At 35.4% G+C, this 23501-nt stretch overlaps 1 protein-coding gene across 3 annotated transcripts in view; it reads right to left on the reverse strand.

Moving 5' to 3' along the window:
* The window catches only part of LOC138698058 (uncharacterized), a 130673-nt gene that overhangs the window by 99767 nt on the left and 7405 nt on the right, over positions 1–23501 (reverse strand). Inside the window, exon 1 of one of the 3 annotated variants that reach the window (XM_069823748.1) lies at positions 16636–16695. The exons of the other annotated variants lie outside the window; for them this stretch is intronic. The gene's annotated coding sequence lies outside the window, so the exon portion shown is untranslated. Of the gene's footprint in view, positions 1–16635; positions 16696–23501 lie in introns of those variants that run through there. 3 annotated transcript variants of the gene reach the window in all.

Below are 23501 nucleotides of genomic sequence, written 5' to 3' on the forward strand. Positions count from 1 at the left end.
AAATTTGGGAACCACTAATCTAGAGAAAACTCGGATGTGTTAATTTACACTAGCTAAACTTATGTATTAATCAAAATAATTGTCCCGCGCCGTAGCGTCGTGGTCTCAGGCTTCATGCCTAGATTCGCGTTATGGAATGCGCTTTAGTTCGAGTCCTCATGGAGAAGGAATTTTCTTATGAAAATTTGGCTAGTATATGGGACCGGTGCTCACCCAGTATTGTGATGAATTTGTGCAGCTACGATAGGTAACGAAATATGGTAACGGAAACCAGCTACAATGGCTGGGAGGGGATCGTCATGCTAACCACACGGTACCTCCATTCGGTTGGATGATCGTTCACCTCTTCTGAAGCATGTGGACTGAACGTGAGGCCAGCAGCCGGCTGGTCGGCCTTGGTCCTTCATGTGTTGTCATACTGCGAATTTTTTACTAACTAAAATTGTTTCAATTTTTCGTGAAATAAAATCGTCTTAGGGCCAATTTTGCTGAAGTGTTGACGTGGGTTCTGCACCAAAAATTGAGTACGGTTGATTATAAGTTAAGAATATAGTTCGCTCAAAAGCAGTGTTGGTCAGTTGTTCCTTACCCGTCATCTGGAAGAGATTTGACTTCCGACGATGTACGAAAGAAGCTTAAAGAAGTTACAACATCAGTTGCAGCAACCACAAGAAAAAGAACTATTTCATTAAGTAACGTAACATTATATACCATTTTTGTTTCATTTTTAATGAACTGAAATAGTCTGGTATATCAAATTTACCGAAAAATCGAGCATCCAAGTAAGCTTTCCAAAAAAAGAAGTGTGTTGTATAATTTTCTTTTAAGGTAGATTACATTATATTAAGTTTACTACGGAATCCTTCAATACGTCCATAGAGCTGGGAGATATTTTGTTTCCTACCTTACAATTTCAGATTTAAGGTACTTAGACGGGTTGTTAAATCAACCAGGAAAGCAGGTGTATGTATGAATTGGTTACCTCTCAGTTTATTGATATTCATACCAAATATTTTCATTTCTTTTTTTTTTTTTTTTTTTTTTTCCAGAAAATTAAGCATTTCATTCTTCACTCCAAAACATTGTTTCAGACAATTTCCAGCACTGAACTAGGACACTTCACAAAACAATTCAATATCGCCATATTCACTTCCCAAAGTATTCAACAATGCAGCAAATACTCTGTGTCTTTGAGCACTTTTTCTCTTCTTATTAGATTTACAAAATTTACAACTGGTTTTATTGTGTTAGAGTCGTACATTTTTTCCACAGAGTATCTCTTGGTGGATAATACAATGAAGAAAAAAATAACGTATTCCTTTTTCTCTGGCAAGTCTTACTAGCTCACTTTTATTTAGCTCCATCTGTTCCTATGCCAGAACATTTACAAAACCTCCATATTGATAAATGAAATTATCCAATGTCCTAAATATGACAGTGACTTTGGTACTGGCTTCAAAACCTTGTTGTTTCAGTAGTTTTTCGTGAATTTTAAATTCTGAGTGTATTATTTTAACGAAGATAAAAAGCTGACTGAGAATAATCAACTATATTTACGCTTTCATCTAGTGCAAGAGAAAATAATTCACATTTGTGTATAATGTTCTGCAGAAGAGCTAAAACATCATTTCTCATTTCATTAACTGTTTTACTTACTGTTTGATGGGACAAGGAGAGTGTTTTAAAACCTTTTGGCTAGTCCTATCTTATTATCCTCAAAGACAGACATCATTTTACAGCAATTGTTTAATGAACTCACCATCCCTAAGACTTCTTTGTTTTCCCTAGATCCAAATATACCTCATATGATGCTGAAAACCTGCGGTATCTGTTACACAGCTCCTTGTGGCTCTTTGATATTTATCGTATTTTGTTTTATGTAAGATAGTAGGCCTATAATGTCTGCTTAGAAGCGCATTATCTAACGAAATTTATTGTACTTGCTATTTGGTAAAAGGAAATTATTGTACCAGAACAATGGAAGGAGTCCATAATAGTACCCATTTTTAACAAGGAAGACAAAACTAACTCTAGTAACTTTCGAGGATTATCACTTTTGTTGACGTCGTATAAAATTTTGTCCAATATTCTTTTGATAAGATTAACTTCATATGTACATGAAATTATTGGGGATCATCAGTGCGGTTTTAGGCATAATAGATCGACTATTGATTAGATTTTTTGTATTCGACAGATATTGGGGAAAATATGGGCGTATAAGGGTACAGTACAACACTTTTTTATATTTATTTATTTAGCTAGCAAAGTGAGTACAAATTAAATTTACAAAACAAAAATGTTTCTAGCCACTACTGTAAGAGGTAGACTCGTGTACGGTATGGTCTTAGCCAAAAATAATAACACAAAATTTACATTCATAGATTTAAAAAAGGCATATGACTCGGTTAACAGAGAAGTTCTGTATAATATTCTTCTTGAATTCGGTATTCCCAAGAAACTAGTGCGATCAATTAAAATGTGTCTCAGAGAAACGTACAGGAAAGTCCGTATAGGCTAGTTTCTATCTGATGCTTTTCCAATTCACTGCGGGCTAAAGCAAGGAGATGCACTATTACCTTTACTTTTCAACTTCACTCTAGAATATGCCATTAGGAAAGTTGAGGATAACAGACAGGGTTTGGAATTGAACGGGTTACATCAGCTTCTTGTCTATGCGGATGACGTGAATATGTTAGGAGAAAATCCACAAACGATTAGAGAAAACACGGAAATTTTACTTGAAGCAAGTAAAGCGATAGGTTTGGTAATGAATTCCGAAAAGACAGTATATGATTATGTCTCGTGACCAGAATATTGTACGAAATGGAAATATAAAAATTGGAGGTTTATCCTTCGAAGAGGTGAAAAATTCAAATATCTTGAAGCAACAGTAGCAAATATAAATGACACTCGGGAGGAAATTAAACGGAGAATAAATATGGGAAATGCGTGTTATTATTCCGTTGAGAAGCTTTTGTCATCTAATCTGCTGTCAAAAAATCTGAAAGTTAGAATTTATAAATCAGTTATATTACCGGTTTTTCTGTATGGTTGTGAAACTTTGTGAGACTCTCACTTTGAAAGAGGAACGGAGATTAAGGGTGTTTGAGAATGATGTTCTTAGGAAAATATTGGGGTTAAGAGGGATGAAGTTACAGGAGAATGGAGAAAGTTACACAACGCAGAACTGCACGCATTGTATTCTTCACTTGACATAATTAGGAACATTAAATCCAGTCGTTTGAGGTAGGCAGGGCATGTAGCACGTATCGGCGAGTCCATAAATGCATACAGTGTATTAGTTGGGAGGCAGGAGTGAAAAATATCTTTCATGAGGCCGAGACGTAGATGGGAGGATAATAAAATGGATTTGTGGAAGATGGAATATGATGATAGAGACTGGATTAATCTTGCACCGACCGATGGCGGTCTTATGTGAAGGTAGCAATGAACCTGCGGGTTCCTTAAAAGCCATAAGTAAGTAAATAAGTATAGTGTCTGCTTACGTTATAAGTCTTTGTAACACTTATGACTTGGGAACAGATAACACATCGTGGTTTACCTTTATATTCAATAAAAAATAACTTTCTTGCCACTTGGACTGAAATTGTCGCCTTTATTCTACAACACGCCGTCTTCTTGGTTGCGTCAGTTTGGACTATACTAAATGTTAGCACACAGTATGGATCAAAGACGTTATATAGGGTACGGATTACCAAACTTGCGGAGTGAAATTTGGTATCGAGAAATGACCGTGATTCAAGAAAAGTAACATTGCAGTCATAAGTTGCTGCCGTCTATGGGAAGCAAACGTAGGGGAGAGTTGGGTAGTATCGGACATCGGATAATATCGGACAGTGAGTTTCTTTCATCTGCCACACGGTGATAGTACCTGATTGACATCGTTACGTTTCTGTGATGTCGCATTCAGAAACGTAACCATGTCATTCAGGTACTACCATATGGTAGTAGATGAAAGAAACGCACTGTCCGATATTACCCGATATCCGATACTACCCTCTCTCCCCTTCTGCTTTTATCACGTCCATGCTTTGGCATAACTGAATTAACTACAGTCCTACGGGAACTACAAAGCTTCAATATAAAATTTCGCACTGAAATCTAACTTAAAATTTCTCATGTTGGTTTATACATTGTGATTATATTATATGTTAAAAAAAGGATAAAAGTATCGAGAGCCAGCAATATCAGTACGCTGATTATACGAGAAGCTTGTTTTGCATAAATATGAGGTTCCAAATGTTATCAAAAATTTAATAATTTCTTTTGCAAGCTCGAGAAATTCATACATACATTCTTTTGATCCACAACTGGTCTTCACTCTGCGATAAGTCTACTTTAACACTCGTTCAATAGATACATACATATTTCAATTTGTATATTTCACACACACATTTTTCGGAATTTCAGCCAGCTGAACACAACTGTCTGTGACTGTCCTTTTTTAATTTATACGGAAAATACTAAAAAAAGCTGTTGTTTAGAATTGTGCAAACTTAATTTCATATTCACAAAAACAAACTCAGTATTTGTCTATTATACATAGCTAAATTTCCTACGAATTCTTTAATGCACTGAAATGCATCAAATACCTTTTTTCAAATGATGTAGACCAGAAATTAAGTATCTTTATAAATCCTTCGATTTTATCCTCGGCTGTTATTATGTTAAAATTTTGGCCTTGTAAATTCGTACTATTCAACGTGTATAATTTATTGTTCGAAAATATCAGCAAAGTAGGCAACTAGAAATTAATGATGTTCATGTAATATTTCGTGTCATTGTTGAATTATGTCATAGTGGCATTAATGAATTGAAAACTCTTACTAATTCAGTTTTTACAGAAACCAATAAATAGTTTAGTTCACATAAATTTCTTCTTAACGAAACTAAAACTTCATCTCTTTTCTTTAGTATTGCAGCCATAATGAAACTTTAAACTCCTCGGTATTATTGTTGACAGCACACTTACCTGGGCAGATCATATTGATTTTGTTTGCAAAAAATTGACAAGAATGATATTTTTCTGCGAAATTTAAAAATGTATGTTCCGAAGAACTACATTAGAATTGCTTATGTTTCTTACTTTCATAGCATACTTTCTTACTGATTATTTTTATGATGTATTAATACCCATATTCATAAGGTTTTTATGTTACAAAAATATATATTGGAATTATAACAAATTCATCAACAAAGGCACCCTGCAGACCGTTATTTGTGAACAAAAAAATAATGACTGTAACATGACAATATATTTATCAAGCCTTAAATTTTGTTCAAGATAATTAATACATTTTGACACATACGAATGATGTACACCTATACCAGAAACTGTGTTCTTTTTTACCTACCTAAGTGTAGAGTAAACATAGGCGGAGTTATGGGGGGGGGGGGTATGGGGGGGCACTGTCCCCTCCAAACTTGTCTGACCTCTTTTTTTCTATTATTCTATTGAATTCAAAATATCTTTTTTGCTTTTGTTTATGATTAAGTTTCTGTGCTTAAATTGATGAATTAATGTTTTCAGATCATGTGTCTGGACTATAATAATGTATTTATTTTAAATTTCTGAATGTATGAGAACTCCTATACTTCATTCGAGGAATGGAAGCACTGTAATTTTTCTTTTGTAACAGCCTGTACTCCTGTGTTAGAAGTCTGCAAGTGTTTAGGCCGCCACTTGGAGATGTAGGAATAACATACTGCACAACAATGCAGAAAAAATAAAAGTGATCCCGGTATAATATTATGTAAACTTAAAGATGACATTAAATAAAATAATTAGAATTTACATTTTATAATGATATCTTCGGAAGGTAAGCTTCATATAAAAATGTTCTGTTAGCACTGTTACGTAGTTTTATTGATGTATGCATGTGTTTCTCTACGAGAGAGAAAAAGAGGGAGATTGTTTTAGGTTATACCCTATTACAATTTGTAGCAGACCTACAGATAAGGCCCTAAACCACTCGGTTCGAAACATCGCGGATATGGATGTAACACTATAAGAAACATGCCTCCGAAAATACCTTTATTAAATTATCATATTCCGATATACTGTATCACGGTCAAGCTATAACGGGAGAGGAGGTAAATGATGTCTTCCACAACCCTGTTATATGGGGATTCTATGGTTTTGCTTTGCTCTCCCACCCCCCAACGAAATGGTTCTCTCTCGGCCTATGAGGCCAACCAAAACGGTTATGATATATATATCAATTTGTTTTATTAGATTTATTTTTTTATTTGTTTTTAGAATTATTTTGGTTTTATAGGTTTTTATTTTATTGTTAATGATACAACTTTTTTATTTTATGGAATGGAATATCATTAGTTTTAATTCTGGGCTTAAAATATAAAAATATAGAATTAATACCACTTACTTACTTACTGGCTTTTAAGGAACCCGGAGGTTCATTGCCGCCCTCACATAAGCCCGCCATTGGTCCCTATCCTGAGCAAGATTAATCCAGTCTCTACCATCATACCCCACCTCCCTCAAATCCATTTTAATGTTATCTTACCATCTACGTCTCGGCCTCCCCAAAGGTCTTTTTCCCTCCGGCCACCCAACTAACACTCTATATGCATTTCTGGATTCGCCCATACGTTCTACATGCCCTGCCCATCTCAAACGTCTGGATTTTATGTTCGTAATTATGTCAGGTGAAGTATACAATGCGTGCAGCTCTGCGTTGTGTAACTTTCTCCATTCTCCTGTAACTTCATCCCTCTTAGCCCCAAATATTTTTCTAAGAACCTTATTCTCAAACACCCTTAATCTCTGTTCCTCTCTCAAAGTGAGAGTCCAAGTTTCACAACCATACAGAACAACCGGTATTATAACTGTTTTATAAATTCTAACTTTCAGACTTTTTGACAGAAGACTAGATGACAAAAGCTTCTCAACCGAATAATAACAGGCATTTCCCATATTTATTCTCCGTTTAATTTCCTCCCGAGTGCCATTTATATTTGTTACTGTTACTCCAAGATATTTGAATTTTTCCACCTCTTCGAAGGATAAATCTTCAATTTTTATAGTTCCATTTCGTACAATATTCTGGTCACGAGACATAATCATATACTTAGTCTTTTCGGGATTTACTTCCAACCCTATCGCTTTACTTGCTTCAACTAGAATTTCCGCTTTTTCCCTAATCGTTTGTGGATTTTCTCCTAACATATTCACGTCATCCGCATAGACAAGAAGCTGATGTAATCCGTTCAATTCCAAACCCTCTGTGTTATCCTGAACTTTCCTAATGGCATATTCTAGAGCAAAGTTAAAAAGTAAAGGTGATAGTGCATCTCCCTGCTTTAGACCGCAGTGAATTTGAAAAGCATCAGATAGAAACTGGCCTATACGGACTCTGCTGTAAGTTTCACTAAGACACATTTTAATTAATCGAACTAGTTTCTTGGGAATATCAAATTCAATAAGAATATTAAATAAAACCTCTCTTAACCGAGTCATACGCCTTTTTGAAATCTATGAATAACTGATGTACTGTACCCTTATACTCCCATTTGAATTAATATCACTACCCAAAAAAATAATACAAAATAATATTCCTATAAACAAAATTGTAGCATACCTCACCTCATCATTGTAGAAAATTACTAAATTGTAAAACTGTAAAAATTGTAAAATATTGTAAAAATTTGTAAAAATTGTAATTGTAATATTGTAAAATTTTGACTTGTTCCACATCTTAAGGCTTCATTGCTCATGTAAGATCTATGGAATAGAATGAATGAATGAATGTATGAATGAATGAATGAATGAATGAATTAATGAATGAATGAATGAATGAATGATTTTATTATGTCTCTAAAATTTGCAAATAAATTTCCTTCTTATATTACCAACTGGAAATGAGGTCTTTTAACAGGGTTGTCTCTGATTGGTTGATGAACAAATATTTTTATGATATTAATGAGTTTTTAATGATAATATGGTTGAGTGTTTCTGATACGATTTATCGTCCGTTATGTCCTCTGTTTATTTTACATGTTTATTATTCATTCTGTTATCAGAACATGGGAGGAGTGATAATAGGAGGAAGAAGAATAAAGTAGTACATAAGATTTGCTGATGATATTACGTTAGCAGAAGAGGAAATGATATTAAAAGATATTCTACTGGAGCTAAATGAGCTACAGGAGCTGGAGCTGTGAGCAGTATGGGCTGAAGATAAATGCAAATAAGACGAAGAACATGGTCATAGGAAGAAAAATACAGAAGATAAACTTGCGAATTCTAAATGAGGCAGTAGAGCAGCGGTGACCAAAACTACTATCATGATTACATCGTTTAATCACAGACATTCAAACGGATGAGTTTTTTCTGTACATTGCTGTTTGTCCCATCTACGTACTGAAAACAAGCAATAGCGGTATCATGTCGTTCTACAAACCCTCTGTCTCTACAAACAGGAACTTAATGTTCCATAAGGAATCCAAAGAGGAATAATTTCGTTCTCCTTTGCTCGGCGGTTCAATTAGAGAATTTAGAAGCAATAAAAGACATTACAACAAGCCACGCTGAATATACAGGCGTAAAATGGATTATTATTATTATTATTATTATTATTATTATTATTATTGTTATTAGTGCTGTTGATCGATCAAAATATTTAATCGATTAACCATTTAAATTTAATCGATTAATCGATAGATAGACTAATCGAGTTTTGATCGAGTTGAAAAAATGTTTTAATATAGCCTATGTAATACACAATTATTGTTAAATTTAACTTGTGTTCGGTGATATGCATAAGTATTAAATTAATGCTGTAAATCTGTATACAGTATATTGTATCGTTATATTACAAAATAACTACAGTATTTTAATTACTTACTAACACATTTATTATGAGGCTTATAATTTATTATGTCAATTTCTCAGAGAATTTTTGAGACAAACATAAACAACAAAAAGTATGAAGACTCACTGCTTCATCCATGATTTTAAACATGTGAGTGCATTCACATGCTCCGAATTAAGTGCCGCTCTACAGTACGTTTAGTAACAATGTTTCCTGTATCACTAAACACGAAAGAACTTCTTTTCTGTCAAGCACTTCTCCACGATCGTTCAATTTAAATCCAAACGTTTCACCGAGTTTACCTCTCAAATTCTCATATGACATAATGGAGTTTACACTTTTCACAAACCACAGAAAATTGATTTTTTTTTCTTTAACAAACTAAACACACAACCTTCATATACAAACTCAGTACAGAAACTGCAACTTCAAAACTGCAGCAGTTGAAACAGAAGACTGTAATAGATTTGCCGGGTTTTAAAAAGAGATTAAGGTAGTTACGCTCTCACTTGCACACAATGTAGACATGGCTATTTTAAAAGGGATGAGGGGGACGAATCCCAGAAAAGTATGTATTTCATATGCTAGGAAGATGAACTGACAACAAGGTGGAAGTTTTTTTGGAAAACCATAAAACTTAATAAGGGTTTCACATTTTGTTTCAACTTTCAATAGAGGTGGAGTAGGTCACTGTCCTCACATTTCCATCTCTTTCTGAAGTGTTTGTGCAAAGATTTTCCCTACTCTACCTGGCTTACAGTTAGAAAATACAGTACTCTTCTGCTTTTAAGTAAGCAATTTCCGAGAGAGAAATATTGTCAGAATTTTTAGTATGAGTTTGTATTAACAAAATAATAAATAATATAAACTAAAACCGATTAATTTTAATCGACTCGATTATTCGATTAAATATTTTTGATCGATTAATCTTACAACCGAAATTGATCGATTAATCGATTAGATTAATTGATTAAATTCCACAACACTAATTATTATTATTAATATTAATATTATTATTATTATTATTATTATTATTATTATTATTATTATTATTGATCAGTACCGTAAAGTGGGGCTACTTGGACACAACGTGACATGTTGAGACATTATATGTAGTTAGGGAAGGGAGGTTGAAGAAGGAGCAGCAGAAAAAAATTTTAAGTATCTCGGGCGACGTTAGTACGGAAGGTACTTGGAAAGAATCCGGGACCAGTTGTTCTAAGTAAGATCGTGGGAGTGGCGGCTATTTTTATTTTTTACTTATTTGCACTTTTTAATTAGATGATTGGTAAGGACATTTGTAAGTTTTGTGACAAAGAATTTGTGAGAATAAATAAATTTCAATAAACCTTAGTTTTCCTTCAAAATATTGTGAGAATAAATAAAAGTTCAATAAACCTTACTTTCCCTTGAAATTAATATTATATTATATACACCATATTCACAAAGATAAGACTTCTGCCACATATTAAGGGGTAACATGAGCATCTAAAAAGCATCCCAAACGAAGTTACGAAATTTATAATTACAAATTATTGTTTTTTATGTATTATTCGTTTATTATTTTCTTGTTCTAAGGCTGTGGACGATTGGAGCACATGTTTGGTTACCACCGGCTGTATATGTTTGTCGTTCTGGTTCACTGACATTGTGAGATGCGCCAATACATTTCATTCGGTAGAGATATAGTCCAAACTTACACAACTTAACACTTTTGGTACCAACTTCCTAGTTCTGATCCAGATCTATTAAAACTAAACCAATCCAAATGTAATCTTGTTTACATAGTTTTATTTTGTATATAGCAAGCATTTTATTTTCCTTTGTTTTACTTTTCTTCATAGTAAACCAATACAAGATCAGTAAAATAAAGACTGAAAATATTTGAATTTATATATGATCATTTGTTTCCATGAAAGTAGTTGTTACAGAATATTTGAAACAAATTTCCGATATTGTTTATTTTGTTTATATATAACAGCTCTTTTTATTACAAAATAAAAAACAAAATGTTATGTTTATAAACTCAGAACTGTGAAATAAGTTATGAAGAATATGTTTAATTCTGAAATTGTTACTTGTCTCAGTGAAAATTGTTCTTACAAGAATTTTTCAAACACTAATTTCAATTAGTAGGAAAGATTGGAGAATGCTGGATTTGCAGTGAAAGACCTGTCCTTGGGCAGAAAACTATGAATGAATGAGATTTCAATTTTGTGCACTTTGTGCACAGTTTTTATTGGTGATAAAATTATTAAAAAATGTATTTATACTGTATATTGCATGCACATCGTAAAAAGCTTAGATACAATAACGGAAAAACATCTTGTGTGTGTAATGTATATCTATTAATCCAAATATAAACTAAGAAGTGAGAAAAATAAGTGTGTTACATAAAATCTAACACAGGAGTTATCGTGCGACAGTAATAGGCGCGAGTGATTCCGGTTGTGTTGCAATCAGCAAGGTGAATTTCGGCTAACCTTGAGAGGGATGACATCACCACGTCAATTGGTAACAGTTATTGACGCATACCGAGAGAATGGAGAGCTCTAGAAACATGAGGCTTTCACTGTTATAATTTTCTGAACAAAATCTTTATTATTAGTATCGCTTTCATTTTAAGTTAACAGAGTCTTTAAGAGAAGAGCGATGTTTGGACTGAGCAGAATTGTTTTCATCAGTTCGTACCATATATTATACATAATTAAATTTATATATGTATTTGTATTATGTTAAATTGTATTTGGTTATCAGGAGATGTTGGTAAATTGTACACTGACTGTAATAATAATAATAATAATAATAATAATAATAATAATAATAATAATAATAATAATAATAATAACAACAATAATAATAATAATAATAATAATAATAATAATACTCATACTCTAGCTGAAGAGATGAATTGAAGCCGAAACAGAGAAAACGCAAAATTACAAATAGGGTTTACACTCTTTAAAACAAGTTTGTATTTTCGCGGATCTTTAAAACAAGTTTGTATTTTCGCATATCTTTGTCAAAGGTTTAATCCTTTCACTGCATTTGGTCTAGGACAGAGTAGAGAAGGAAAGATCTCTAACGAGAAATTTCAAATTGTAGAATTTGATACTCCTCCACAAATGCTATTGCTTTGTCTTTTGACTTTGCTTTGTAAATAATAATAATAATAATAATAATAATAATAATAATAATAATAATAATAATAATAATACTCTAGCTGAAGAGATGAATTGAAGCCGAAACAGAGAATACGCAAAATTACAAATAGGGTTTACACTCTCTAAAACAAGTTTGTATTTTCGCGGATCTTTAAAACAAGTTTGTATTTTCGCATATCTTTGTCAAAGGTTTAATCCTTTCACTGCATTTGGTCTAGGACAGAGTAGAGAAGGAAAGATCTCTAACGAGAAATTTCAAATTGTAGAATTTGATACTCCTCCACAAATGCTATTGCTTTGTCTTTTGACTTTGCTTTGTAAATAACAGTAATAATAATAATAATAATAATAATAATAATAATAATAATACTTACTGGCTTTTAAGGAACCCGGAGGTTCATTGCCGCCCTCACATAAGCCCGCCATTGGTCCCTAGCCTGAGCAAGATTAATCCAGTCTCTGCCATCATATCCCACCTCCCTCAAATCCATTTTAATATTATCTTCCCAACTACGTCTCGGCCTCTCCAAAGGTCTTTTTCCCTCCGGCCTCCCAACTAACACTCTATATGCATTTCTGGATTCGCCCATAGTGCTACATCCCCTGCCCATCTCAAACGTCTAGATTTAATGTTCCTAATTATGTCAGGTGAAGAATACAATGCGTGCAGTTCTGTGTTGTGTAACTTTCTCCATTCTTCTATAACTTCATTCTTCTTAGCCCCAAATATTTCCCTAAGCACCTTATTCTCAATCACCCTTAACCTATGTTCCTCTCTCAAAGTGAGAGTCCAAGTTTCACAACCATACAGAACAACCGGTAATGTAACTGTTTTATAAATTCTAACTTTCATAATAATAATAATAATAATAATAATAATAATAATAGCGTAATTGCCATACGTGGTACAGTCATTAAGTTCTAAGACTTGACGCCTGGAGGGTAGGCTCCCACAAGAAACTGGACGTATCACAAGATGCCGCATAACACGGCGTACATTTAAACAGAACACATCCTCCCTCAAAATAGTCTCCGTTGGCCGTTATGCACGTTTTCCAACGTTGGTATAGCTGCTGGAAGCACCGTTGAAAGATGTTGGCAGGAAGGTCCCGTATGGCTTCTCTTGTGGCAGTCATGACCTTTTCGGAAGAATGAAATCTACGCCCACGTAGGGTTGCTTTCATGCGAGGAAAGAGAAAAAATCGCATGGTGCGAGATCAGGTGAGTACGGAGGGTGTGGAAGAACTGTCACCTGTTGTCTTGCAAGTTCCTCTTGGACAAGGACAGAGCGATATGCAGGGGCGTTGTCATGTAGCAACAGCCAATTCTTTGTACGCCATAGCTCAGGTCGCTTACGGCGAATTGAATCTCGCAAACGGCCAAGGATCTCTTTGTAGCGGGTTTTGTTCACAGTTACACCTTCTGGGATGAATTCCATGTGAACAATTCCATTTGAATCAAAAAAACAGTTCAAGCATCACCTTGCCTTTTGACCTGTCTTGTCGCGGTTTTTTCTGTCTTGGTGATAACGGCGTTTTCCAGGTGGCGGATTGTCGTTTCAGTTGCGGATCGTAAAGGAAACACCAAGTTTCGTCTCCAGTTATTATCCGGTTGAGAAACGTCGAATCATCGCCAGCACTATTGATGAGGTCACCACAAATCGTCATGCGATCATCACGTTGGTCTTGCGACAGAATTCGTGGCACACTGTGCTGGGTAACACGAGACATGTTCAGATCATCAGACAGAATTTTGTAGCAAGTACCATGGCTGACCCCTACTGTTGCTGCGATATCGTCTACCGATTGGGAGCGGTTAGCACGCACCAACGTTGCAACTTCTTGGATCTTGCGTTCAGTTCGAATTGTTTGTGGCCGACCAGTACGCACATCATCTTCCAAACTGTCTCTTCCTTGCTAAAAACGTCGGTGCCACCTAAACACAACACTGCGACTCACTGAGTCCTCACCGAAAACTTGGCTGCATCATTTGAAACGTTTCGGCAGCAGTTTTGCCTAATTTCTGGCAGAACTTGATGTTTGCCCGTTGCTCAAACTGTGACATCTCGGGTTCTGACGTGCGCATTCAAATCACCGTCACAACAAAGACCGTAGTTCTGCTTACAGTGCATGCACTCAACTGTCTCTTGTTGGGTCGAGAGACTAACTGACAAGGTATCATACCGTAGCGCCACCTATACGCTATAGTGCACCACAACGCCACTATGCGCTCAGTATTAGTACTTAATGACTGTACCACGTATTAATTATACAAGGAGTATCACACAACATTAATTAATTATAGTGAGAGATAAATGCGGCAACATACGGTATTCGAACTTTTACCGTTGAAAAACAATGTGATTGACGCGGGAGAACAAAGACCTATCTGGTTACTTTGTGCTAAACTCTAAGGTGTCTCCGATTACAGCGACCCGATTATAAAAAATTATTGCTCTTGTCTCTTTCTTGTTAAGAACATTACCGCCATTAGTAATAAAACATTTATTAACGTGGGTGAACCACAGAATCGAGATCTTAATGTAGGAATCTCCATTTGGCATTTGTATAGACTTTAAAAGTGGCGATTTTTGCAATTAGGAAAATAATATTAAAATATACGCAAAGCTAGTTAAAGTAAATTTGTGAAAAATTAATTACATAGTATATCTAGGTATATTGATTCAAGCCGTATAATTTATAAAATAAATCAAATATCTTACTTTCGAACTGTAAAAAATGTAGTTTGTGCGCGAAATAAGAAGAGTAAGTTCATCCCTGTATTTTGCTGCAAATTAAATTACTTCATTTATGCATGTCTTAGGGATGACAGTTCAGGAATACAAACTGTGAACGGCAATACTATTTTCAACACGCTAAAAGAACCGAATTGTTACGAAATCCGTAAAATGTATAACAAGGAAGTAAGATTCATCTTCATGATAATCATTCTTTCTGAAAAAAATGGTTTTAAAATTTCTCCTGGAAACTAGATCGTGTTTCGTTATTTCTTATGCTGATGTTATGTAGATCTCAGTTTTTAATAGTTTTGTGGCTCTTCGCACAAGTTTCATCTCATACCCAGGCGTGTCGATTTATTTAGCGAATTTTCAATTCTTATATAGGCTAGCCCTAAGTATTTTTATTCTAGAAAGCTTATGCTAAATTAATATCCTTTACTTACTTATAACCCTGATCACTGGTCATTCCCATGTTATGAAATGGCAACATAAAATGAGAACAACCACCAGAACCTACACCGTCAAAGAGTCATTTTTGCTAACGACCGATAGATGGAAGAACAGTTGCTCCATGCAATTCCAATCGTTAGATGACAGCAAAGTGAAATTGATAAAAGAGGTTGGCCTGGAAGTCCATTAAACTGATCAATCTGTTATACAGGGTGTAAGGAGTATAAGAGTCGTCCTTTTCACAGTCGTCGGGGACGGTCTACAGGATGAAAAAATGTCCATACAACATAGGGTCAAAACTTGATAGTTTTCCCAGAAAAAAAAATATTTCTTTTGTTATTTTATTTGCGTTATACTGCTTATATCGTTAGTAAAATTACGAAAACAATTACATTAGTAGGTATAGTTAGCAAAGAGTTAATATTAGTTTAAATAAATATTTGTGTGTTCTATTACGTTTTCGTGAAATTAAATAAAAATGCATGCTTAAATTTAATATTCTGGCGTGAGACGTGTGGCAACGTGTTCAGCAGGCAGTGCTCTGCACAGACGTAAGTACGAGTCAGCTAAGTTCACGCTCCCTGTACATAGTTATACTGCCGAGCGGATGACAGTTCAGTACAGGGTATTCAATAAACAACTTACAATATAATTTATGGTTTAGGAATATCATATGTTATTAATTTATTAATAATGTCGTCGTAATTCAAGTGAGACAAGAAGGATGTACCGTCAACGTTTTCCTCAAAGAAGGTTACCTAATCGGCGAACTTTTGTAGTAATTTCTTCAATGATTTTTAGAAACTAGGAGTCTCTTATCCCTCTTCGAAAATCACAGCCAGAAATTTGTTTAAAAATGACACTGCTTTACGGAAGCGGGAGAGATTAAAATTTTGCATTAGAAAAAAGTTCGTGTGATTTTGTGCAGAAAACCATTATTGTTTACTTTTTAGACGTACAATAAAAATGGAGCAATATTGTTATATAAAATGTAAATTTACCATAATATTCTATTAATGAGTTTGAAAGTTTGTATTTGCTGCTCGTTTTATGTAAACAACAGTATTATCATGATCCGTTCCCGCATTAGAACAGAGCATCTGTACTAGTATATCTCTACCCGCTTGAGCTGTACTGTGTACTTATAAATCCACTCCTCCCTGTCCAGCAACGTTGCAAAACATCTAATATTGTAAACTTTAATAATTAGTTAAATATTGAAATTAGAAAAAAATGTAGGAACATTTTTTCTTCCTTATGATATGATTAATTATCAGTTATACCTCTTACACTTTCAATATGATCAGGGTTTATACGCTGTATAACATTTATTTCACTCTTTGCTTGAAATTTAATGAGACATTAAAGCGAGAAAATAAATGAAGGGATATACGATGGATTGTTCCAATATTCTAAAGAAACTCACGCTTTTGAAGAAACAGAGTACACAGATCTTCTACCGTCAAAGAGCAGTCGAGTCGTCAGCAAGCTCCGCAGTATACTATCAGTTGGGAATAACACACTATAAACCTTTTCCACGCTGAAGCGTTATCCTGTTGTAATATGAGTATATACGACATAGCTTTATTGTTGTAGATTACGTTTTATTTTCTACTCTTTTTTTCCTTCAAAATTATCTAAGTGAAACGGCGTACCACCGAGTTAGATAAATTGACAAAATGCTTCCAGCTGACACGTTTTCCATCGTCCTCGAGACATCTTGCAAGGATAAGAATATTTATTATAGTTATTTCTCCCTCTTTAAGTTGCGTTGCTTTTATTGTGGTTAATAGTATTGATGACAGAGTATGTACAGCTCATTCAAGCCATTTCTGCGAGTAGAGTTGACATGAATTAGAATGTAAATATTATAAAGGTAACTCGTGTATTTTTCATTTAAGTAAATTGCGGCTCAGATTCTGAAGTGTGAATATCATTTGAAACAGGCATGCCGAGCCGGGGCAGATCTAGCCTTCAAACGAGGTGCAACAGTTACGTAGAATCTCAGAATACCATGTAGCACACGCATAAAAGATATTCTACGTCACTGTCGTACCCCGTTTGAAGGCTAGATTTAGGCGGAGTTATGGGGGGCATGGCGGGGCACTGCCCCCCAAACTTGTCTGAACTCATTTTTTTTCTATTAACGTTAGAAAATATTGAATTTAAAAGATTTTTCTTTCTTTTGTTTATGATTAAGTTTCTGTGTTTAAATTGACGAATTAATGTCTTCAGATCGTGTGTCTGGACTATAAGATTTATTTTAAATGTCTGAATGTGAAAGAATTTCTATACCTCATGTGAGGGATGGAAGCATTGTAATGTTTCTTTTGTAACAGCCTATACTCACGTGTTAGAAGTCTGCAGATGTTCAGGCAGTCACTTGGAGAAATACTGCAGAACAATACAGAAGAAAGAAAAGTGATTCCGGTATAATGTGAAAACTTAAAGACCAGAGATTAAGTAAAATAATTGACCCCTGCGGTGGTTGAGTGGTCAGACCTCTGTCACGCAGGCGGCCCGGATTCGAGTCCCGGTCAGGTCTGGAATTTTTCATTGATAAATCCATAGTGACATTTGTGGCGGACAAGGTCGCAGTTGGGGTTTTCTCGGGATTCTCCCGTTTTCCCCATATTAGGCATTTACATCATTCCGTCAGCATTTATCCATTTCGTCATCATTCCTAGGGACGAGGAAGGGTTGCCTGCTCGACACCTGGATACACAGCGAACCTTATTGCAGTCAGCCGGTGTGGGTTTGGGAATGCGCCTAGCTTGAGGGTTAGTGCAATAGACCGTAACAGGTGGCAGTGCTGGGCCATAGTGCCCCCTTCCCGCAAATTCAATTCAATTCAAGTAAAATACTGTAATTCGAATTTACATTTCATATGATATCTTCATCCAGCTTCAGATAAAAAAAACTTTCTGTTACCACTGTTACATAGTGTTATTGATGTGTTTGTGCATAAGAGAGAAAAATAGGGAGACTGTTTTAAGTTTTGTCCTATTATAATTTGTAGGAGACCTACAGTTCAAGCCCTATACAACTCGGTCCGAACATCGCGGATGTGTGTAACACAGTGTAAGAAACATGCCCCCCGAAAATACCTTTATTAAATGATCATATTCCGATATACCGTACTACAGTAAAGCTATAATGGGGGGAGAAGGTAAATAATGTCCCCCATAACCTTGATTCTAGGCTTTTGCTTTGCCTCCCCCCCCTCTCCAAAGAAACTGTTCTCTCTCCGCCTATGAGGCTAGAGTTGCTCCGGGTGTGCATGTCTGATTTAAAACATAATCTGTGTTAGAGAGTAAGCTTGTCTTTCTTTGTTCTATCAGAAACGTATCTACTATCCTAGTAACTATCCTTCAAACAATCTGTGACGAATAGGTATGAGAGAATTCATTGTGCATCCCGATATATCGTGTAGACGTTTAGTTTCTTTCAAGGTTCACTTTCCTCTGAATGGTAAGTTGATTTACAATTCTGTTTTCCTTCGTTATCATGATTTTATTTTAATATTTCATTGTCTCAGTGTCTATCACGTCATATTATTTATTTTACTGATTCTTATTTGTTGTTACATCTTTAATTCTCTCTGATCTGAAGCAGAGTGACAAAGTTGTCTCAACCTATCTGTACGCATCTTCTCCTTTACCAACCTTCTTTATTAAAGCGACGCACGACGTCTCCTATACTTAAGTTCAGCACGCAGAATTGTCTTGGACGAGTAGTACAGAGTAGAAACTATAACTGAGGAGCAGCGGAGGTAATAATACAAATAGCAATGGCAATAGTAGAAAATTCAGTTATTGCGATGTACCGAAGTACATATGATATTTCCTGCATCATATAACGCAGAATTCCTGCACGGAAATATCATAAGTACTTCGGTACATCGCAATAATATGATATGCGTGTATAATCACTTAGTGATTTAAGACGGCGCTCATTCCGTCGTATCCTGGCCACTTAGTCACTCGTAATGAGTGCACCTCTGCACATTGGTATGTTAGACATTGTGCCACTGTCATACATCTGTGACACAGTGCATGAGGGTTGGCCACTAAAGGGAAACTAAGAGGTGGAGCTTAATCTGAGAGGATTCAATCCGGCATCGGAATTGGAATCCGGTGTAGCTTAGTAGATAGAGCGTCAGCAGATAGAGCTGAAAACCCGGGTTCGAATCCCGGTGCCGGAGAGAATTTTTCTTCGCTCCACCGATTCTGCATCAGAAAATTCAGTAGTAATAGTAGCAGTATCAGTAGCAGTAACAGTAGTGGCACCAATATTATATTGTAGCATCAGTGACACGAACATGTGAGTAGTATGGTCATAAATTTTATATCAAGCAACCAGTGACACCACCGTATAAACATAGATTATACAGGGACATCATTTTATTTTTACTAACATTTTTAATATTAACCTGGCTATATCTTTGGATTAAAGGTCTAGGACCGGAAACACCGCTTGCTCCCCCTTCCAAGACTGGAGTTCGATGATACTGGCGTAATATACAAACCACTTTACTAGGTATAGGAGGGAAGAAAAGTAGTTCGTCCATTTACTTAAAGTAGGAAATATCGCGATTTTGAGTTTGATAATTTTCATTAGGTTTTCTTTAATAAAAATACAGTACAGTGTAACAATAAGTGTTTTTACTCACGAACTGAGTTATCCATGCGAACGTATTAATTTTGCAGTGTATATTGTACTATTACAGCACATTAGAGTACAATATAGAGAATGAAGTTAAATTGAAAAATAATCATAATATGGATATTTAAACACATTTTTGAAAATGGTGGCCGTTCATTTCGATACAGGCTTCAGTTCTTTTGTGCATATTATCGCACTATAGACTATTGTACCTAATTCCAATTACCAGTTTTGTCCTTCGTACGAGTAACTCATGTTGAAATAATTCTATACCTACTCTATAAAAGAGTACCTTACGTATTGTAAATTCAATCTTCACTTCTGCCCGATCCGAAAAGATAAAACTACTCATAAATGCTATCTACTGTCCGTTCAAGTGATTTTGTCACAGGGTCGTAGACAGTTAATTGCTTAACGAGGCCATTTTATTTAAGTTATTTTAAATAGTTGTATAATATTACTTAGACGTCCAATTCCTAACAGAAATTGTTTTCAGAAAAGAGCTAAGACAGCCCAGCTACTAGACTTTACAGAGGGGCGAACAGAAGCAAGTGGGGGAAATCGAGATGCGACGTAGGCAAACGGACGACAGTACCTGTGCGAAAATATGATTCAATATTGAAAGCTCTTTCGTCACTGGAAAACGTGAACATTTTTCTGGAACGCATTATACTCACTAACTCAGTACTGCATACGCGGCCTTGGTTCTATGTAGAGGACGCTTGGAGTTTACTAGTAGAGGGGTGGGAGTGAAGTACATTAAAAAACTCAGGTACAATAAAAATTGAAGTAAAAATAAAATGATGTCCTTGTACATACATAAATACGTATATGGAATGGAATGGAATTTCGGGAAGGTTGCACTAGGGCCCAGCACTGCGACACTTCAAGATCTATTGCGCTAACCCTCGAGCTAGGCGCAGCCCCAAACCCACACCGGCTGACTGCACTACCCTGCGTACCCAGGTTTCGAGCAGGCAACCCCACTCGTTCCTAGGCCAGTCCTCTCCGTGCGGCGTTCGGGGAATGCTGTGGAATGATGACGGAATGGAGAAATGTTGAAGGAATAATGTAAATACCTATACTTGTTTTTTTTTTTTTTTTTTTTTTTTTTTTTGAAAGATGGGACATGACAGTTAAGCGGCCGAGCTTGGAACTACAGTGCCATGTTGCCAATATGAACTACCACGCTGCCAGCTGATGGAAGCTAGCAATTGTCGTTAAGATGACTGACGTTAAAACATTCATTGACAATTGACGCGAAGGTAAGAAAACAATACAAAAATCGACAGAGAATCAAAGACGAAATGTGCCAATGCTAACATTGTGTGCACAATAAATTTCGCCAAGAGAGTTATTAAGCACTCGTCACCTGGGAACTGTAAGTTTGGCAACTCAACCGTTGTTACCATAGCAACAGGCCTACCACGCTATGTGACATTCAGTTGTTTTTCCGATCGCAACGCTCCTGTTATGTCCCATCTTTAAAAAAAAAAAAAACAAGTTTAATATAGGGAAACGAAAGAACCCTCAGAAAAACCTCAACTGCGACCTTGTCCACCACATGTGTGACTTTGGATTTTGCAGTGGAAAATCCCAGGCCTGACAGGGACCGCCTACGTGACAGACTGAAGGTCTGACCACTCACAAGCAAACATTCTGATGGAGGCAGATAAAAAAGTTAATTTTTTTCTTTCGCCGTGTTAATAATGCCAAAAGAAGTGCTTATACAAATTTTGGCCACTGGACTGCAATTACGAGGCCGTAAAAAATAAGTTCGCCAGGGGCCGTTAACAGGAAGAAAACACAATTTCATTGGAACAATTTATTGAAACAGACACAGCAATTGTTGAGCTATTTTTCAACACGTTCCCCACCGGAATTGAGACATTTTTCGTATCACGGGATCGATAGAAAAGTGCAGATGCCTGTCAAACGCTGGTGCCGATCTCAGACGGCTGATTTCTACGATACAAGAATACAAAAATTGATCCCATGGTATGACAAATGTCTCAATTCCAATGGGGGATATGTTGACAAATAGCGCATATATTCATTTTTAACAAAATAATCTATCCTCAATGAGGGCGGCCATAAAGCTCCAGAATAAAAGCACTACAGCATAATTTAGAAAGACAAAAATGATTAAATACAGGAATTGTTTAGTAAAAAAATCCAAAGAAATGCAAACCTAATAGAATCAGCAATGGCCAAAATATGAATGGTAATGTAATATTTGGATTGAATCCTTAAGAATATTCAATAAAATGTTTTGAATTTCAAAAAATCGGAGACCGAGTGCTTTTAAAATATTACATGTGAATTTAGGAAGTGTGCCACGTGCACCAAACAAAAGACCAGAAACACTCCACTGACTAGTGAGAATGTTATATTTCTCACTTAAGTATGGGATGCAGGACTATTATTCTTGTATCATTATCTTCAAACCAAAGACGCAATTTAAATGGTGTTTATTTTCGTATTGTGCCTATTTTTTCCCCAAAGACTTTCAAATATTTAGGATCTAAAATTACTAGTGATGGTAGGATGGAAACTGAAATCAGAGAAAGGAATGTGAAAGGAAGATCAATAATAAAAAGATTAAGCGGAATCCTATGGGATAAAAAGATCTTTAGAACAACATAAATAAACATATACAAATCATTAGTTCGGAGTGTGACAACTTATGTAGCAGAAGTGTGGGTATTAAATTAAAAATTTAAATATAAATTAGAATCTATAGAAATGGATTTTCTCAAAAGATCTGCTCGATGTTCAGAATTGGATAAAGTGCGAAATGAAGACGTAAGGAGAAAAATGTAACATAAAAATTCTATAGTTGACTATATTCATAGCAAACACTTAACCCGGTACAACCATGTTTGGGGAATAGACTGCGAAGACAGGTGTTGGAATGAATCCCTGAAAGCTGGGGAGGAGGAAAAGATCACGGACTAGGCTACATGGATGAAGGAGATCCATAAAACTATACAACGTAAAGAATTGGCAGGAGACTGGAAAAATAGAACAGAATAGAGAAGAAAAATTTGGTAATAGAAGATGCTCAAGCATTGTTAACCTGTTATATATAAGACAGTGATGACAACGAGAGCGCAAGCGTGCCTCATCGCCCGTATGCGCTGTTCAGAGCACGTACGGCACGCAGGTACAAGTCACTGGTGAACTCAAGGGTTATACATTACACATTGAGGAAGAAATTGTTCAGTAAGTTTTAGGCTGAGTAGACTTCTGTCTTTTTATGAGTGAAAGAGGCGAAAATGTTCTTTGTCTGATATATGGAAAGCATTTATTTACGAAGAGGAGCAATGTGAAACGCCTGAAATTATTAATTGATGTACATAATGATGTATTGAAATTTTGTTGTCTTATTGACATTAAATAGTAATAAATAAATCGTCGTTGTTTCTACAATTACTCCTATGTGGAAAATATAAAATTGTTCAGTAGGAAGGAAAACACATTTGTTCGTTCTATGCCAGTAGTACATAGAAGACTGTGAATTCTTACATTTTCGAAAGAAAGAAATATAATTACATATAGGAGATTTTATTATTTGTTGTATCACTATTTAAGATATTTAATAGAAAAAAATCTTAAAATCGATAA

The sequence above is a fragment of the Periplaneta americana genome, chromosome 4 (assembly GCF_040183065.1).
Source record: "Periplaneta americana isolate PAMFEO1 chromosome 4, P.americana_PAMFEO1_priV1, whole genome shotgun sequence".
Lineage (NCBI taxonomy): Eukaryota > Metazoa > Arthropoda > Insecta > Blattodea > Blattidae > Periplaneta > Periplaneta americana.